Genomic DNA, 18,669 nt, shown 5'->3' on the forward strand with positions numbered 1-18,669 from the left:
TGACTGTCTTCCTGTTTTTGCTTCACGGTTCTGTTGTAAAGCACTTTGGGTTCCTTCTGGTTTTTGTGAAGGCTCTATATTAAAATTTGATTGATTTATTGATTGAGATGAAGGGGCAGAGGAGATGATTGACACATATTGTTTGAACTGATTTATTGTTATTTTTCCATTGAATGAAATAAAGTCCCTCAAAAGTATTGGAACATCAAAGGCCGTTTTCTTTGTTTTTGTTGTTCAACTGAAGACATTTGAGTTTAAGGTTGTGAGATGAATATTTGACAAGAGTTCAGTATCTATATAAATTAAACGGCTTCAGAGACTCACCACGGCATTTTAAAGGAGAAGTTTCACCATTTTCCAACCTAATTTCAATCTTCTTGGGGTCATCCCACGTTAAAGGACATACAAACTGTGATGCAATGTGAGCTACCCTGGCTGAGTAGAACTTATTTCTAGCTGTCGCAGCAAAGGCCTTCCCATTAAAGTCCTCATTAGCAGTTGTTTTTTTTGTTTTTTTGTTTTTTTTTTTTTGTCGCCTCTGCATGAGATCAGAATGTCATTTGAAAAGAATGTACAAGTGGGTCTAGCAACGTTACTGGGTGAGTTTAGTTTAAAGCAGGGTTTTCAAAGTGTGGAATAGCGAGCCTCCCCAAAGAGAACTCAACCATCGGACTGGGGAGGATGGTTGGTGCTCACTCAGAGCTTTCTTTTCAGGTGTAATGTTCTGCTGTTGTGAGTAAAATGATGTGCATAATACTTCGGACTACACTGTTTAGTGTACACTCCCGCGCGGGGGCTACGGCAGCTGCACAGGGACATACTGCAAGTAGGCTTGCTACGAAGCCCGCCGCACCTCCCCTGAAGCCCTCTAGCGCCCCCCAGGGTAGGCGCGCCTCACACTTTGAAAACCCCTGGTTTAAACAATTTTGCTAAATACTGCAAAGTTCGAAATGTCAACCACTCACCCCTCCAAACTCGGCAGAGGGAGTTGAGTGTTTGTTCCAAACCCTCACGCCACCGACTGAGGTGCACATCCTCCTCATCGTACTGTGTGCAACTCCTGGTTTTGAAGTTTGAGTTTCTCCTGTAATCATAACCCCCCTCTCCATTAGTGGAAGGTTTCTGTGCATTGACTAATCCGTGCCTCTGGCTTTGTACACTGCAGTTTTGAATTCTACCACATCTAGAAGTTTTAGTAGTCTGGAATCTATAAAAAAAAAAAAAAACATTTGTGTGATCCTGGAAACTTTTATCACAAAACATCTCTCATCAAAAGACAGTAATGAATAACAACTGCATTTTAAGCTACCTTATATACTTTTACTCTGTGTGCTACTTTTAAGTTACAACCTCATGTCATTCTCCCACATTCTTCCTCACCTGGAGTCTCTCTCCTACATCACAGTACTGTATTATATAATGCTGCATTGTGTACTGTAACACGTTTTAGGTATATTTTTTTAATAATCTGCCACATTTTGTAATTCTGTGTTACATATTGAAATATTTAATGGAATGTGTGTGTGTATTGAAGAAAGAATTTAATAATTTGGTGCATTATATAATAAACACCAAAATTGATGCCTTAATTAGAGAAAAACATTATGGAAACTGAGCTTCAGATATGAAGTGATAAACTGCAGTCTACCTGGGTCAGACAGAAATGAAGTTTGGGGGTAGTTTGCTTTCTTTGTGCTGTAGTTATAAGTTGTAATTAGCTAGTTAGCATGAGGGGCTTTCTCTACAGCGGGGTGGTTTCTATGTTATTATATCAGTGAATATAGTCGCAAAGCAGAGACTTTGGCTGCCCCAGGCCCATGGAGGGGTCCATTACTAAACTGATGGCGATCAAAAAGAAAAAAAAAAAAAACAGAACACAGTTTCAGCAGATCGAAATTAATTAAAAACTATCTCAGGTTGTGCATGAATGAGGCCAGAATCTGAAACCTCACTTTGCTATCCATTGAGAGGGACACTGTCACTGCTGAGAACCAAGTGGCTGAATGAAGGAGAGAAAGATGGTGTTATAAGATATGAAGCCACATTACTGCATATACTTCGGAAATAGAGGCTGGGATGTTCAATCAGTTGGAGTTTTCTAATATTGGGCATTTTGGACTCTTGATATTTCATGTTGGCTGCAGTGGATTTTTTGTTAGATTGGACTCAAACTTGTCATCGCTGGATGAAAATACCGTCAGTAAGTTGTTCAACACATGTTGTTTGTGGTCCATCCATCATCACTGTCAATGTCATTGATCTTCTATCCTTCGTTTTTCACCCTGTCGGTTTGAGCAAATTATTGGTAAAGTCCATGGCGCTGTCCATGGTGCTGAACTAGCTAATCTGCGGCTAGAATATATCCAGCAGGTGGCTGATGAATTCACGGCGCTGTCCATGGTGCTGAAATAGCACAACCTGTGCTCCTCAACTAAATGTAATCCACACTCTCAATATTTTGCCCTTCTTTCTCCGTTTCCCATTATTAATGCTACTAATTTATCAGCTGCGCATTACAGTCTGGTACTGTACAGTATCTATTGCTGGATTTAATTTGTTTTATGTAATATATGGCCGTTTACAAAGCAAATTGAGTTTTTTTATGAGTTCATTTCATATTTTGATGGATCAAAATGAGAGATTTTATTTTTAGTTTTGAAGCTAAAGCAGTTCATTCAGTCCCTTTTGGGCAGCGGCCAAATTCAGCACAGATCCAGATCAGATCCATAATGTGAATTGTTAACAACTGAAATAGCAAATAAGTCCCGCCCCCTCTGCAATGACACTGGCTCCGCGACTGATCTTAGGGATCAAGGCATTATATTTTATTCAGGTTTGTTAAAGGGGCTGTATCATGCAAAATTCACTTTTTGTATGTTTTAACCTTGTTGTATAGTTATTTACTCATCAAAAACACCCCCAAAGCGTTTTTTTCCCTTCGTGCCTGTGTGTTTGAGCTTTCCTCGTTTTTCTGCTGCTCAGAGAGGCAGCCCCTCTCATACCCGTGAAGACGGTCTGTTTTCCCGTATTGGCGTCAACACGAGAAGATGGCTCCTCTGAGCCCCCCCCCCCACCCTCGGCAATCAGCGTTGTCGCTTTTTGTACCTCCAATTACTGAGATACACTTTAACCATCGTCTGAAAGCAACAATCAAGTAAGAGCAAGAGTCTGAAGGGTCTGCGCTTGGTGAGTTTCTAACAGGAAAAGACGTTTTCGTGTGTCTTCGCGTGTAGAGAAGCTAAAGCTAAAGAGCTAAAGCAAACCCTTAGAGACGCTAACGCATGACGTATTTGTTTTGAAGCTCCAATTGGTTGAAGTACGTTGTCACTCAAAGTCCACAGGGGGAGAGGCGGAATTTTCAATGAAACAGAGTGTTTTCTCTTCCGGGTTTCAGAATTAGCCCCAGAAAGTCTTTTATTTCACACAAAATGACTTTTTCTTAGTGCCAAAAATAAACTATTACCATGTTAATGCCAAAGCTAGGGTTTGGACTAGCTAAAAAAGCATGATACAGCCCCTTTAAGTATAGTCTTTATCAGTGGCGGACTGTGCATTTCACATTAAGGCCTTCAGAACAGATCCGCCTGAACCAATCCACCCCTCAATAACTATTTTGTCTACAAAAAAAAATCTTATTATGCAGATATGCACATAAAGAGTTGTTGCACAGCAGATAGATACTTGTGCAGCCAGAATAAATGCCTTTGCTGAAGTGCACAATTCTCCTACTACATCTGTGCACATACAATAAGCATCAACAACTTAATAAAACAGCAATATTATTTAGGAAAAGAGGAACATTTTACTCACCAAAATCCCGATTATTTGAAAACAAAATACATCCTCTTCTCCTTCCTCAAAAAGAGTTCAACTGCTCTGTCATATAGATTATCCGTGCGTTTCAGTTCCATAAAGCCAGGGCTTAAAGTCCAGCTTGCCCTGTGGGATTTCTGGCGTAAATTTTATTTCTCTTCAGGTCTTCTTCTTCTTCTTCTTCTTTGGAATAATTGAGGTAGGCGACCAACAACTTAGGTGCATACCGCCCCCTACTGTATCTCTTGATGAATGTAAATCAGAGGGCCTGGATCTGCTGTTGTTAGAAGCTAGAAGGCGCTGAGTCGCCAACTCGAAATCTGATTGGTTGAAGCAACTGTCTGATTGGTTGAAGCAGCTGTCTGTTTGACGCTTCAGTTTACTTCACTGCGCCATCAGGAACGGATAGCGAAGGCCTCGGGCAGATTTCTTTGACCCTAGCAACAGATGATGCCTGAAATCTGATTGGTTAAATGAAAAAAACATGTCTGGAAGCAGCGCAACCACGGGAAATCTATTAAAGGAACTGGAACATACCGTTTGGAATCATTTATTAATTATTTATGGACAAAATATAATTTACATCAGTCTGTAATTCAGATAATTTTTAGGCCAGCAGAGAAGGCTTTGCAGGCCCTGACGGCCCACCACTGGTCTTTATTGGTTAGATAGTTTCGCTGTTTATTAATTTCTAAAAGTGTGCTATTAGATTTTTTTCTTTTTTATTTCAAAACAGCTAAAGCTCATCAGAACAAAAAAGTCCATGAAATCACTTCATTTTCAGTTCTTCAGCCTCTATCTTTGACATTCCATGTCCCTAGAGCTAGTCTCTGTGTCTGAGGATCGGGTCACCGGGCACCCTGCTGTCGGCTGCCACCCAATCCACACTGCACCCTGCCCCTACGGTTCCCTCGGTGGGTGGTGGGTCCACCGGAGGGCTGGCCCATGCTGCCTCTTCGGGCTGAGCCCCCGGCCGGGCCCCATGGGCAAAGGCCCAGACAACATAGCTCCTGGGATCACGCGGGCACTCAAACTCCCCCACCACTTTAAGGTGGCAGGTCAGTGGGGAGCCCGAGCTTGTGAGGGAGGTTGAGAGGTACCAGCTAGATAAAGTCGGGCTCACCTCCACACACAGCCGGGGCTCTGGTTTGTCCATAACAAACATCATGTTCAAGCACAGGGGTGCCCATAAGTGCACTTGGCACCAGGACACCCTAGGTCGGAAGTCGATGATCAACTTTGTTGTCGTGTCATCTGACCTCCGGCTGCGTGTTTTGGACACTCGGGGTGAAGAGAGGAGCAGAGCTGTGGACCGATCACCACCTGGTGGTGAGTTGGATTCGCTGGTTGAGGAGGAAACCGGACAGACTTGGCAGACCCAAACGTATTGTGAGGGTCTGCTGGGAATGTCTGGTGGAACCCTCTGTCAGCAGGGTTTTCAACTCCCACCTCCATGAGAGCTTCTCTCATATACCGAGGGAGGCTGGGGACATTGAGTCCGTGTGGACCATGTTCTCCACCTCCATTGTCGAAGCAGCTGCTCGGAGTTGTGGTCGTAAGGTCTCCGGTGCCTATCGTGGCGGAAACCCCCAAACCCGGTGGTGGGCACCGGAAGTAAGGGCTGCCGTTAAACTGAAGAAGGAGTCCTATCGAGCCTTGTTGGCTCATGGGACTCCAGAAGCAGCTGACTGGTACCGGCAGGCCAAGCGAACCGCAGCCCGAGCGATTGTGGAGGCAAAAACTCGGGTCTGGGAGGAGTTCGGGGAGGCCATGGAGGGGGACTACTGGTCAGCCTCGAAGAAATTCTGGCAAACTGTCTGGCGCCTAGGGAGGGGAAAGCAGGTCCCTACGAACACTGTTTATAGTGGAGGTGGGGAGTTGCTGACCTCAACTGGGGATATCATAGGACGGTGGAAGGAATACTTCAAGGACCTCCTCAATCCCATCGCCACGTCTTCTGTGGCGGAAGCAGAGGCTGAGGTCTCAGAGGTGGACTCGTCCATCACCCAAGCCGAAGTCACAGAGGTGGTTGGTAAGCTCCTTGGTGGCAAGGCACAGGGGGTGGATGAAATTCGCCCCGAGTACCTTAAGTCTCTGGATGTGCAGAGACTGTCTTGGTTGACACGTCTCTGCAACATCGCGTGGTGGTCGGGGACGGTGCCTCTGGATTGGCAGACCGGGGTGGTGGTCCCCCTGTTTAAAAAGGGGGACAGGAGGGTGTGCTCCAACTATAGGGGGATCACACTCCTCAGCCTCCCTGGGAAAGTCTATTCCAGGGTACTGGAGAGGAGGATTCGATCGATAGCCGAACCTCGGATTCAGGAGGAACAATGCGGTTTTCGTCCTGGTCACAGAACAGTGGACCAGCTCTATACCCTCCATAGGGTGCTAGAGGGTTCGTGGGAGTTCGCCCAACCAGTTCACATGTGTTTTGTGGACTGGGAGAAGGCGTTTGACCGCGTCCCTCGTGGTGTCTTGTGCTCCGGGAATACAGACTCCGGGGTCCCTTGTTAAGGGCCGTCTGGTCTCTGTATGACCGGAGTAGAAGTCTGGTCCGCATTGCTGGCAGTAAGTTGGACCTGTCCTCGGTCCATGTTGGACTCCAGCAGGGCTGCCCTTTGTCACCGGTTCTGTTCATAATCTTTATGGACAGAATTTCTAGGTGCAGGTTTGGGGGACCACAGGATTTCATCTTTGCTTTTTGCAAATGATGTTGTGCTGTTGGCTCCATCAAACCTGGACCTATAGCATGCACTGTGGTGGTTCGCAGCTGAGTGTGAAGTGAATGGGATGAGGATCAGCACCTCCAAATCTGAGGCCATGGTCCTCGACCGGAGGAGGGTGGCATGCCCCCTCCAGATCAGTGGAGAGACCCTAGCCCAAGTGGAGGAGTTTAAGTATCTTGGGGTCTTGTTCGCGAGTGAGGGACAGATGGAGCGTGAGATTGACAGACAGATCGGTGCAGCGTCTGCAGTGATGCGGTTGTTGTATCGGTCTGTTGTGGTGAACAAGGAGCTGAGCTGAAAGGCGAAGCTCTCGATTTAACGGTCAGTCTACGTTTCCACCCTCATCTGTGGTCATGAACTTTGGGTCATGAGGAAAAAGAACAAGATCCTAGATCCAAGCAGCTCAAATGAGCTTCGTCCGTAGGGTGGCTGGGCGCTCCCTTAGAGACAGGGTGAGGAGCTCAGTCACCAGGGAGGAGCTCGGAGTAGAGCTGCTACTCCTCCACATGGAGAGGGGCCAGCTGAGGTGGCTCGGGCACCTGTTTAGGATGCCTCCTGGACGCCTCCCTGGGAAGGTGTTTCGGGCATGTCCCACGGGGAGGAGACCATGGGGAAGACCCAGGACATGCTGGAGGGACTATGTCTCTCGACTGGCCTGGGAATGCCTTGGGATCCTCCCAGAAGAGCTGGAGGAAGTGTCTGGGGACAGGGAAGTCTGGGCATCTCTGCTTAGACTGCTGCCCCCGTGACCCGGTCCCGGATAAGCGGTGGAAAATGGATGGATGGAGCGTCTATCTTTAAACCAACAGCACCATCTAGTGGCTTCAGAAAATATATACAGCAGTTCATGAGACTTCATCTGCCCATCACTGCGAGGAGGGACGCCATCTCAATTTCTGAGACAGTGGAAAGAAGATTTAAAGGGATTTAAGGCAAGATTTGTGAAAAACTACACATGCATTTCCAGTTTATTCAATGCTAATGGGCCATGAAGCATTAAAAACCTAAAATAACAGGCCAATTCGTGTATCTGTCTGTTGCCTTATACAGGCTGTGTGCCACAGAATTTGTTGCAGTTTGGGGTCTGAATTTCCCGCGCAATCATGGGGATGTGACGTAAATTGATGCTGTATGCGCGTTCCCGACAGCTCTGGAACAGGAAGAACATGGCCGCCGTGGACACGGACTAAAACACTGCACTTCCGCCAGACCTTTTCAGTCCGGGCACCCCGCCCGCACTAAATTGTGCAGCACCCGGACAAGAGGAGAAAAAAAAAACAACAAAAAAACAAAACTCTCCAACGGTTGAACACTAGCAGCTGCACCCCCCGCCCACCCCCGAGCCGACAGCTCATTAGTAGCATTCCCCCCGGCACCCCCCCCCCAAAAAAAAAAAAAAAAAAAAAAAACACGCTCCCCCCATCCAAACTTTTTTCCTGCAGGAAACCCTGCTGCAGGGATACAAACGGATTCTTCAGCAGCCATCACACGACCTGCATCCACTCAAAGCCCACGAAAAAGAGCCACCATGAAGAAAAAAAGGACTTTAAAAAAATGTGACTGAAGCCAGTGCACGCTCCCGTGCTGCCTTGGCTGGTGGCTGCAGTTACCCACAGCGCCTATCGCAGCAGCACTGAGGTAAATTTTGTTAAGTTGCCTTAAGTCCCTTTAAAAGCTGAGTGTCTCAGACAGAACGGGAGGGTGTCAGTGAGGAACAGTTCAGTTCTGAGAGGAAATATCCATAAACGGCGCAGCGACAGCTTGGAGGGAACAAGGGAAAATGGTTGGGGGATATTGTTTGGGTTCGGCTTTGACTCACTGTCAAATCACTTGGGACTCTGTTGCAGCTGCAGAGAGCATCAAGAAAAAAGTAAAATGCATCCAGTGGGAATTCAGCCATGTATTATAATGGGACTTATTAGCCATGTATCTATTCTTGAGGCTCCAACTGTAATGTTCCTCTGTTGTTAATTGTGCAACACATAAGATTTGCTCTTCTGAGGCATGGATGGGGGTTGAACCCATGATCTTTGGTTTACGAGACCAACGCCTTACCACTTGGCCACCACACCTTGTCAGTATAAGATCAATAATGTTTGTAGAACCCTCTTGACTTCTGACTACCATGCAAAATAACTGTTCCAGGAGTGGAGCGGTTCTTTTTGAAGACGTCACTCCAGGCCTGCTCTGAGTTGTTCACCAGAAGAAGAAACTGGTTTGGGACTTGAACCTGAGATTTTGGCGTCTTGGGATTGAATCCAGAAATTTTGGGTTACAAAGAGTGACGAAACTGGGATTGGGGAAAGTGGGATGTGTTTTGAGATAAATTACCATGGAGATTAAGTTCCAGGATTAATTCAATCCCATCCCTTATCTCAGTCAGAGTTCCACACAAAAAACAATCAACACAGAAGAAGAGGGAGAACCCAGCTCCCCATCTGCCTCCAAGAGAATTTCCTGTTCTGGTGGAGTGAAGGACACCACTCTGGCCGTCATGGTGACTGTGTTGGGGTTCACAACATTAAGGTTCTTCTGACACATGTGGGCCACATCATTAATGTTGTGATTTCAACTTAATGAATTTGGCTATCAGTAATAATTAATGATTATCAACAATAACTATTAATTAAAGAATTTTGGATCTGATTTCATCAGAAAACCTCGGGGCACCACCTACGTTTCGTAGGAAAAGATAGCCAATTTGTTGTAATCAGTCTCATAAACTTGGTTAAACTATTAATTTGGAATTTGGATTAATAATTTGATTATTAACAAGTTGCCATTTTAACAGTAAAACCTGAAGGATTCTGGAGTTCTTGGACAGAAGAGATCGACATTCCATTCATAACTGTGAAAAACTAACGACACAAATGATTCCAAAAATTGTATTTATTAACAATAAAGACAAAACAAACACACAATTCTATCTGTATGTCTATACAAGTCGTGTTTGTATGAATGTGTGTGTGTGTGTGTGTGTGTGTGTGTGTGTGTGTGTGTGTGTGAGAGTGTGAGGGAGAGAGATGGTTTGTGAGATGGAGATGGGATGGAGGACTCAGGGATAGAACTACAGATCAAAATGGCGGCCAGCCGAAGGCTACAGTTAAAAGGGCGTATCGGAGGATGTGCTTGGCACATGTGCTCAGTAACCAAGGGGAGCTTGAGAGGGGGTGAGGCCTGTTTCCTCTCTCAAGTGCAACTTTGTAAAAGCCAATTCAAAAGGAGTCTACATGATCTGTGTAGTCCATCACCTCAGACCAGGTGAAGATGTTGGATTAACCAGGTGATGTTTTGGTGTGATGCTGGAGGTTTTATGCATTACAGTTCAGTACCAAGATTAGCTTGCAAACCTGGCACTGGGTGAAGCGAAGTGATCATTAGCTTCCAGACTGTTAACTTACCCTCAGTTCATCAAAACCGGAAAAGAATCTCAATTAAATCCACACATCATAGAAGCAAACAGTTCCACGCTTGGCAAAACCTGTCTATGCTAAATTCCAGATAGTTACCACTTTCCATTGTCTTTGGAGGAAGAGTGCTAGCCAGCCGCTCGGTGCTAGCCAACCGATCGGTGCTAGCCAGGTGGTTGCTCTATGTGTCCGGTTAGCAGGTCCCTGCTAACGTCGTCTGTTGCTGTGCAGCGGTAGAAGGTGGAGGAGTTGAAGGGTTGAAGAACCATTCTTGCCGTGGTTCTTCCGCGGTGTCCTTGTCGTGGGCTAGAGGACTGGATCCGGGCCCGGGTGGCAGTCAGACGCTGGACTGACTGGTGCTTGGCTTTGTCAGTCAGTCTGCCATGTGCTTATGGCTGGAGGCCAGAGATCCTGCTTCAGGCTGAAGGAACTGGTCGCTTCTCCTGTAGAAGTCTTAAAGAACAGTTCGAGAGCAGAGGCCGTGTACCTCTTCCTGTTCTGGTGGTCCTTTGTGGAGGAGCACCTGGATGCTGGATGCCAGGGTCAGAAAAAAAAGCAAAAAAGTGCAGTAAATAATACTAATACAGCTTAACTGCTACTAAGTAAATAAAATGTGCGGAAACGATCGTTCAGTTCTTCTCTTTTACTTAAAAAACGGTGCATCGCATCATTGAACATTTTACCACGTCCTGCCGGCTTTTTCTCACAACATGCAGAGAGAGCCTGCAATTCAGGGGCCCTTCTTCTTCTGTGGCGTCTGTGTAAAATAAGGTTGATTATGCAAACAGCACACACGCAAATGCAGTCATGGCCCGAATAGGTAGGTTCCCGACATGCCAGTGTAAATTATACGGGGGATTTCAAGTTGTGTCGCTGATATCCGCCGTCTGTCGGGGCCCCCTACCAACAACTAACCGGTGAGTACTTGGAAAGGGCCCCATTCGGGAGATTTTCGACATGCAGTTGTCGCATGTAGCCTAGTGTAGCGCCTTTAATTTGTCATTGAAATTGAGTGGTGTCAGAAGGCAGCTGCTGCGCTCATTCATTCAAACAAACAAACAAAAATCCTCGGCAGTGGATTTCACCACAAGAGGGCCCGTGGGTTTTCATAATCCACCAACATTACGTATATTACGCCTTTGAGTCCATTCATTTACAGTTTTTCTCCATTGGTTTGGCTCATTTCTTGAAACCGAAATTACATTTTCAAAACAACACAGACAAATTTCCAAACTACCCTGTAACTGCTCCCAACAGAATGGCATTTTTCATTCATGTCATCACATTTAAAATGTCTTAGTACATGTCTCAATGTCTCAGAAAATCTTTGCAAATGATTTAGCACAGTAAGGATAGATTTAGCACAATTCCCAAGTGAGTAGGTCATGTTGATCTAAACTGACTGATTCTCAGTCTAATGGTTGTTCTCTCCAAAACATATCAGCCTAATTTCATTGTATCAGTCACCACCTGCAAAATCATCTGTTCAGCTGTCAAAATTAGTCAAAAACACACTTCAATACCATGAATATCAGACATGGGTGTGTTTGCATGAAGGTGAGGAGGACAGTCAGGAGGGCGAGGAGGGAGACCAGTGAAGAAGTGAGCTTTGACACTCCAGCTTTATTTACAGTACATTGGGCTACATACAATTTTCCTTTTTGGTTTTGTTACCTCCACCAAGGAGGTTATGTAATCACATCGGTTTGTTGGTTGGTTGGTTTGTGAGCAACATTACGGAAAAAGTTATTGACGGATTGCAATGAAACTTTGTGGAAAGGTGGGTCTTGGGCTAACTTAGAATCCATTAAATTTTGTTGACAATCCGGATCACTGTCTGGATCCAGGATTTTTTTAAAGGATTCTTTATCATTGAGAGATAGGGAGTCTTTCACATAGTTGGGCATAACTCAATAATAAATGACAAGGGGGCTTAGCAAAAAAATTACAGTAAGTTCTTCAAGGACTCTAAGGGATATCAGCTGCTGATCCAGATCAGGAAGTGTTCCGGATACCAGGATCCAGAACAGACAAAAATAGGGGGATTCTGGAGTGTCAGTCACTGTGAGGAAACACACTGAGATATGAACATGCAACTAACAGCTTTCTCCCAGACATTGTTTGTGTTGGGGAGAAATAAAATGTTTTTTTTTTTGTTTTTTTTTTTTTGTTTTTTTAATCACATATGGTGTTCTTATTGTTGTTGGTGACTGATTTGAGCTGTGGCGGAGGTCTGCGCCTCTCTGAGTGTCAAATTCTAGTTTTTTGTTTTTTGTTTTTGTTTCTTTGTTTTGTTTTTTTTTTTACAGTATATTGAACTCCGATGGATGGAAGTTGTTTTGTGTGTAAATAAAAATTATAACAGTTTCCTTGGAGGTATGAGAGCGATGTGTGAATCAGAACTTGAAGGTTCTTCTTACTGTAAAATGCTTTTTGTCTTCATTTTCTTATACACAATATTTTCTGTTAGCTAAAAAAAACCCAAAGAAGAAAATAAAAAACTATCACAGTCACCATTATGAATGAAGGACTGGGCCCAGACAGAAAGGCAGATGAGGAATATTTCAGTGGTTCTCTGCCCTTAAAGACAAAACATCTAAACATTTTGACTGTCAGTGCTCACACAAGGTCAAAAGGACAAAGCATTTTGAGGGCACTGATCATTTGTTTGAGAGAGAAATTTAGTTTTTCCACCTAAGTGAACTGTTTTGGCCGAGATCTGATCTCTGACAGGTGAACCGTGGTTCTGCTGAACCGTCCAGGTTGTTTTTGGCAAGAGACCCAAGAGAACTGAGAACATCCGGTCTGTTTTGAAAAATGAGCCGAAGCTGTTGAGAAAGATCTTTACATTTTGGAGGCTCTGACTGTTTATATGGGAAAGAAATGAAGCTTTGAAACATGCGTGAACAGTTTTGAGAGAGAGATGAGCTTTTGCAAGTGAACTATGGTGTTGAGCTGAACTGTAAGAATATTTTGCCAAATGATCTTCGAGTTTTGAAAATGTAATTTCAGTTTCAAGAAATGAGCCAAACCGATGGAGAAATACTGTAAAATAGAAGCTGAAGGACTGAAAATGAAGTGTGCTGTCAAACATTTCTTGAACAGACAGCACCCTCTAGTGGCTTCAGAAAATAAAGCCAGTGGTTCACGAAGCTTCATCTGCTCATCACTACCACCTCATGATGTTGGACAAAGAACAAATCGTTCAGTGCTAGCTAGTCCACCGGTGGCTAACAGCTAAGCTAACAGCTGACTGTGATACTGGTAACTAAGGTAACAACATGCTGCTTTAAGGGAGTGTGTCCCTGAAAGCAGCACGCTGCTCTCACAGCACCACAGCTCAATCACTGACTCAGAGCTTTTCAAACAGGTAATGGAGGCAGTTCTGGAGGAGCTGGATACAAGTCAGGTAACGATGCTACTGCTTCTGTCAAACAGGAGCCTCAGATCTTCAAACTCACCTAATTATTGTTCATGGGCCAGGTCTGATCTTCGGGTCGCCAGTTGCGAGATGCTTATCTGTGGCATGGTGGCCAAGTGGTAAGGCGTTGGTCTTGTAAACCAAATATCATGGGTTCAACCCCCATCCATGCCTTAGATGGTGAACTGTTCATGACTGAAGATGTGGACATACAAGTGTAATGAGTGTCACTCGTAATAAAAATCTAAGTGTCTCTTTGCACACATATTCTCTACAATATAGACACAATTGAAAATCAATGACAATTCAGTACTTATCAATACCAACATGACAGCCCAACAAGCTCAAGGCATCACCAGATTGTCACTCCACACTGACAATGACAAGGAGCAACGCCAAAAGCATATAACTGCCCAACAGCAGCACCAACCTGATCCAGAGAGAGGAAACAACAGAACCAGCACTCACCCATCACTTGGAGAAGAAATCCATCCTGTGATCCTTGATCAATCGCTCTTTCACATCCTCACTAAATGCCGCACCAGGCCTTGTTGTTAGTTAGTCAGCCCATTCATTTTAGAAAATCCATCTTCTTAGAATTTCTATTTTGTTAACAGATCCACAGTTGTATCTGCCGGTCCATTCCTCACGCAGTGGCCCATGGTCGAATCAGTGAAGCTCCCCTGGAAGACCCACCTCAGAAGCTATAGAAACCTCAGCTGTCTGTAAATAACACATCAGAATCTGACTAGTTGATGATAGTGTCACTCAACGCTACACAACTCAATAGCAGCATCCAGCTTGGATCCAAGGCAGCTGATGAACCTACAGCTGACCCCTGACCCCAGCAGAGGGACTGAGCTGAGATGCCATTAAGGACAGTTGTGATCTACTTAATATAACCATTCTTTTTCAGGATAAAGTTGTAAACTGAACAAGTATTTGACTCCAGGCATATTTCAGAATGACCTTTTAATTATGGAGGAGAATGGTTCGTATTTTTGACCCTTCTAGCCCTGGCTAGCTAGAACAGGGCTCTCCAGTAACAGGGTTGGAGAGAATTGTTTGATTACTTTGGTTTATGTATACTGAGAAATAGCTATACGTTGTCTAGGCATCTCCATAGCAACCCATACCCACTTATGGGTCAGTGTGAACTGAACGCGGAGGGGGACAGGCCAAACTACACACACATACATGGACTCACAAACTGATAGTCTCACACCTGCACTCACGACGTATCCATACCACCACCCAACCGCCTCCCTCACCCTTCTGCTGACGAACAGTGGGAATGACCTGGTGCGCTGAGAAAGCTGCGAAGACTGATCTGCTGAACTGATGCAACTGTCTTATGTCTTTGCTGTGCAGGTTTCTTTTTTTTTGCTCCCTCATCCTAACTTTGTTTCCCCTAGGAAGCACAGTCTGTAATGATGTACCTTACTCTTTATAAAAATAATCCAAACATTTGACGCAACACAAATTGCAACTCATAAAACGAGTTACCACAATAACCCAAAATAACCCAGCATTTTTTAGTGTGTGGACTCAAACAGGGATGTGAGGCAGGAGAGCTTCGCTGCCTCACAGTGAAAACCAGGGACCCTTTGACACAACATTTCAACTGAAAACAGGTCATTTTTGTATTTTCCTTTCACTAAATTGCCACGTTCACACAGGAACTTTCAGAAAGGTTGACCGGAACACAGAAATGGCAGCGACACTGAAAATGATGCAGTTTTCAGGTTTGACCATGAGGGGGTGGTGTTGTTCTCTTTATAAATGAAACCACAAACACATCCAAGCAACCATGAAATCTATTCCAGAAGTGACCCATGAGGTCCAAAATGTAACAGAGTCAGTAACAGCATTCTGGCCACAGACAGGTGAGGTGAAAACACACTGATGCCTCTTCATCACCACTCCTGCTAGCCCAGGTCGGAAGGCAGGAAGCGAACAATCAGCCTACAGAGAAGAATATAAAAGTTGTTTGACTTCATTTGACAGTGACTGCATCACATCATCTCTAGAACTGCAGTGATTATTTGCCCCAGTGGAATGTTTTCTCATTACTTCTCCTTATTTTCCACCTTTCTTCACTTATTTCATCTGCACACTTCTCAAATTAGAACTTGACGTGTACATCTCACCCTCAAAAATAAGAGTTGGATCAGGCTGGTGGGTTGGATTTGTTAAGTGTAAAGATGAAAGTCTGTTTGATCCTCGGGGGATGGATTTTACCACTGAACTGCAAATTATAACAATGTTCATAGCTGAATAGAAACACAGAGGCCAAGAGGTTTCCTTTTTTACTTTGTTTTGTTGTTACTGTTTTGTTTTTGAAAGAAAACATCTAGAGCTTGTGAAGTGGCTGTGGCTCCGTTGATATAGTTCGTTCGATTCCCCATCTCCAGCTGTCCAGGCGCTGAAATGTCTTTATATAGCAATATGTCAATATGCGTATTCCCAACACACCTGGAAGCCTGTTGCACCCAGAGACATATAAAACACCTTAAAGTACCATGATGGGGCATGCAAAAACACTCAGGTTTGTTCCATGAATAATCAAGAGACATGGTTCCACTTTTGTGAAATATTCAAAATCTCATCCATGCACTGAAAAAATAAAGGAGAGATGTTAGCCGAATCAGAAGCTGGGGTTTGCAGTTCAGGGAAATCAGGACCTCAGACTCACTCGCACACACTCTAAAGATGAATACACTCAACATCAGGAGGAGCAGAGCACATCACACAGGAAGGAGACGCCACCGCAGAGGAACAGCGGCACTGCCGCTGCTGCCAGCAGCTTCTGAAAAGCAGGAGAAGCGACAATCAAGGCGCTTTCCTCACATCAGTCACACAAATCAAAAGTACAAACGAATCAGGAGCAATACGCCACCTAAAAAGGGGAGGTCAGGATGATTAACAAAAGAAAAGTTTCTCATACGTTCACACTATTAAAATAACCAGGTTGACTGTCACTTCTGGGCTGCAGATGAACATATTCACCATGACCCACCCTGTGTGCCTAAAGAAAAACAAAAACCACACAGCTGTCGCCATTGCCTCGTGGTTGTTTGAAGTACAGGTGGTTACAAAGACACAAACATCTATTTTTCACACATTTGAAACATGCAAGTCCAATACTATCTGTTCAGATATCCCTTTTTTACCTGTGGATGACGTCTAGAAGAAGTTATATCATAAAAGTTTTTTTCTATATGTACTCAGTGGTGAATTCAATGTGTCATCACAGCTGTGCTGAGGAGCACAGTTTGCGCTGTTTCAGCACCATGGACAGCGCCGTGAATGGTCAGCGACCTGCTGGATAATCGAGCCGCCGCTGAGCCGTTTCAGCACCATGGACAGCGCCGTGAACTTTTTGCTCAAACCTGAGCCAGATACAGGTGAGTAAGTCAAGCAGACTGGGGTGGAAATAAATAATAAAAGAATAAAAACGAAAGATAGAAGATCAGTGACATTTAGCGATGTTTACCAACAAGTGTATAAACAACATGAGTGGCTTATTGTTCACCAAGCCGACACGACAGTCCACAGTACAGCCAGCTATGAGAACAATGCTATTGAAGACAAGTAACGTCAGACAGTTAGCATCTACGACAATGGAGCAACTTACTGACGATGTTTTCATCCAGTGATGGGGAGTTTGAGTCCAATCCAGCAAAAATCCACTGCAGCCAAGACGAAATGTCCAGAGTCCAAAATGTCCAATATAAGAAAAACTCCAACTGATTGGACCTCCCAGCCTCTATTTCCGAAGTATATGCAGTAATGTGGCTTCACATCTTATAACACCATCTTTCTCTCCTTCCTCCTCACTAAACTTTCAGCCACTTAGTCCTCATTAGTGACAGTGTCCCTCTCTGTGGATAGCAAAGTGAGGTTTCAGAGTTTGGCCGTATTCATGCACACCCTGAGATAGTTTTTAATTAATTTCGATCTGCTGAAACTGTGGTCCGTTTTTTTTTCTTCCCCCCATCAGATTGGTGATGGACCCCTTCATAACCATGGGCCTGGGGCAGCTGCAGCCTCTGCCTCCTGACTATCTTCACTGATATACCATCTCAGAAACCACCCCGCTGTAGAGAAAGCCCCTCATACTAACTAGATAATTACTATGTACAACTTGTAACTACAGCACAAAGAAAACAAACTACCCCCAAACTTCATTTCGATCTGACCCAGGCAGACTGACCTGAGGTTAAGTTTCCATCATATTTTTCTTCTAATTAAGACATCAATTTTGGTTTTTATTACATAATGCACCAAATTATAAAATTATAAATATGCAATGCATAGTTACAAAATGTGGCAGGCTACTAAAAAAATACAGCGTTATTACAGCGTGAGTGAAAATGTTTTACATTATTACACAATGCAGCGTTACATAATATGGCACTGCAGTGTAGGAGAGAGACTCCAGGTGAGGAAGAATGTGGTAGAATGACATGAGGTTGTAACTAAAAAGTAGCAGAAAGAGTGCAGGTAGCTTAAAATGCAGCCATTATTCAGTACTGTCTTTTGATGAGAGATGTTTTGGGATAAAAGTTTCCAGGATCACAGCAATGATTATTCTTTTTAATCAATTCCAGACGACTAAAACTTCCAGATGTGGTAGAATTCAAAACCGCCGTGTACAAAGCCACGGGCACACAAGGACTGGTCAATGCGCAGAAACTTTTCACTCATAGAGAGGGGGGTTATGATTACAGGGGAAACCTGAACTTCAAAACCAGGAGTGCACAAAGCACTATGAGGAGAATGTGCACCTTAGTCGGTGGCGTGAGTGTTTGGAACAAACTTTCAACTCCCGATGCCGAGTTTGGAGGGGTGAGTGGTTGACATTTCAAACTTTACAGTATTTAGCAAAATTGTTTAAACTAAACTCAACCGGTAACGTTGCTAGACCCACTTGTACTTTCTTTTTAAATGACATTCTGATCTCATGTAGAGGCGACAACAAAAAAACACTGATAATGAGGATTTTAATAGGAGCCTTTGCTGCGACAGCTCGAAATAAGTTCTACTCAGCCAGGATAGCGAAACATTGCATCACAGTTTGTATGTCCTTTAACGTGGGATGACCCCAAGGAGATTGAAATTAGGTTGGAAAATGGTGAAACTTCTCCTTTAAATGCTGTGGTGAGTCTCTGAAGCCGTTTAATTTATATAGAGACCAGAATAACTACCAGGAAAAAAAGCTGACATTCTGAACTCTTGTCAAATATTCATCTCACAACCTTAAACTCAAATGTCTTCAGTTGAACAACAAAAACAA

General features: G+C 44.2%; 2 non-coding genes across 2 annotated transcripts; one reads left to right on the forward strand and one right to left on the reverse strand.

Annotated features, from left to right (window-relative positions):
* Positions 1-8,539: 8,539 nt before the first annotated feature.
* trnat-cgu (transfer RNA threonine (anticodon CGU)) lies at positions 8,540-8,611 on the reverse strand. The gene has a single exon. It is a non-coding gene; the product is annotated as a tRNA-Thr (tRNA).
* Positions 8,612-13,472: 4,861 nt separating this feature from the next.
* On the forward strand, positions 13,473-13,544 carry trnat-ugu (transfer RNA threonine (anticodon UGU)). Its single transcript has one exon. It is a non-coding gene; the product is annotated as a tRNA-Thr (tRNA).
* The last annotated feature ends 5,125 nt before the right edge of the window (positions 13,545-18,669 follow it).

Source organism: Salarias fasciatus, chromosome 2 (assembly GCF_902148845.1).
Source record: "Salarias fasciatus chromosome 2, fSalaFa1.1, whole genome shotgun sequence".
Taxonomy (NCBI): Eukaryota; Metazoa; Chordata; class Actinopteri; order Blenniiformes; family Blenniidae; genus Salarias; species Salarias fasciatus.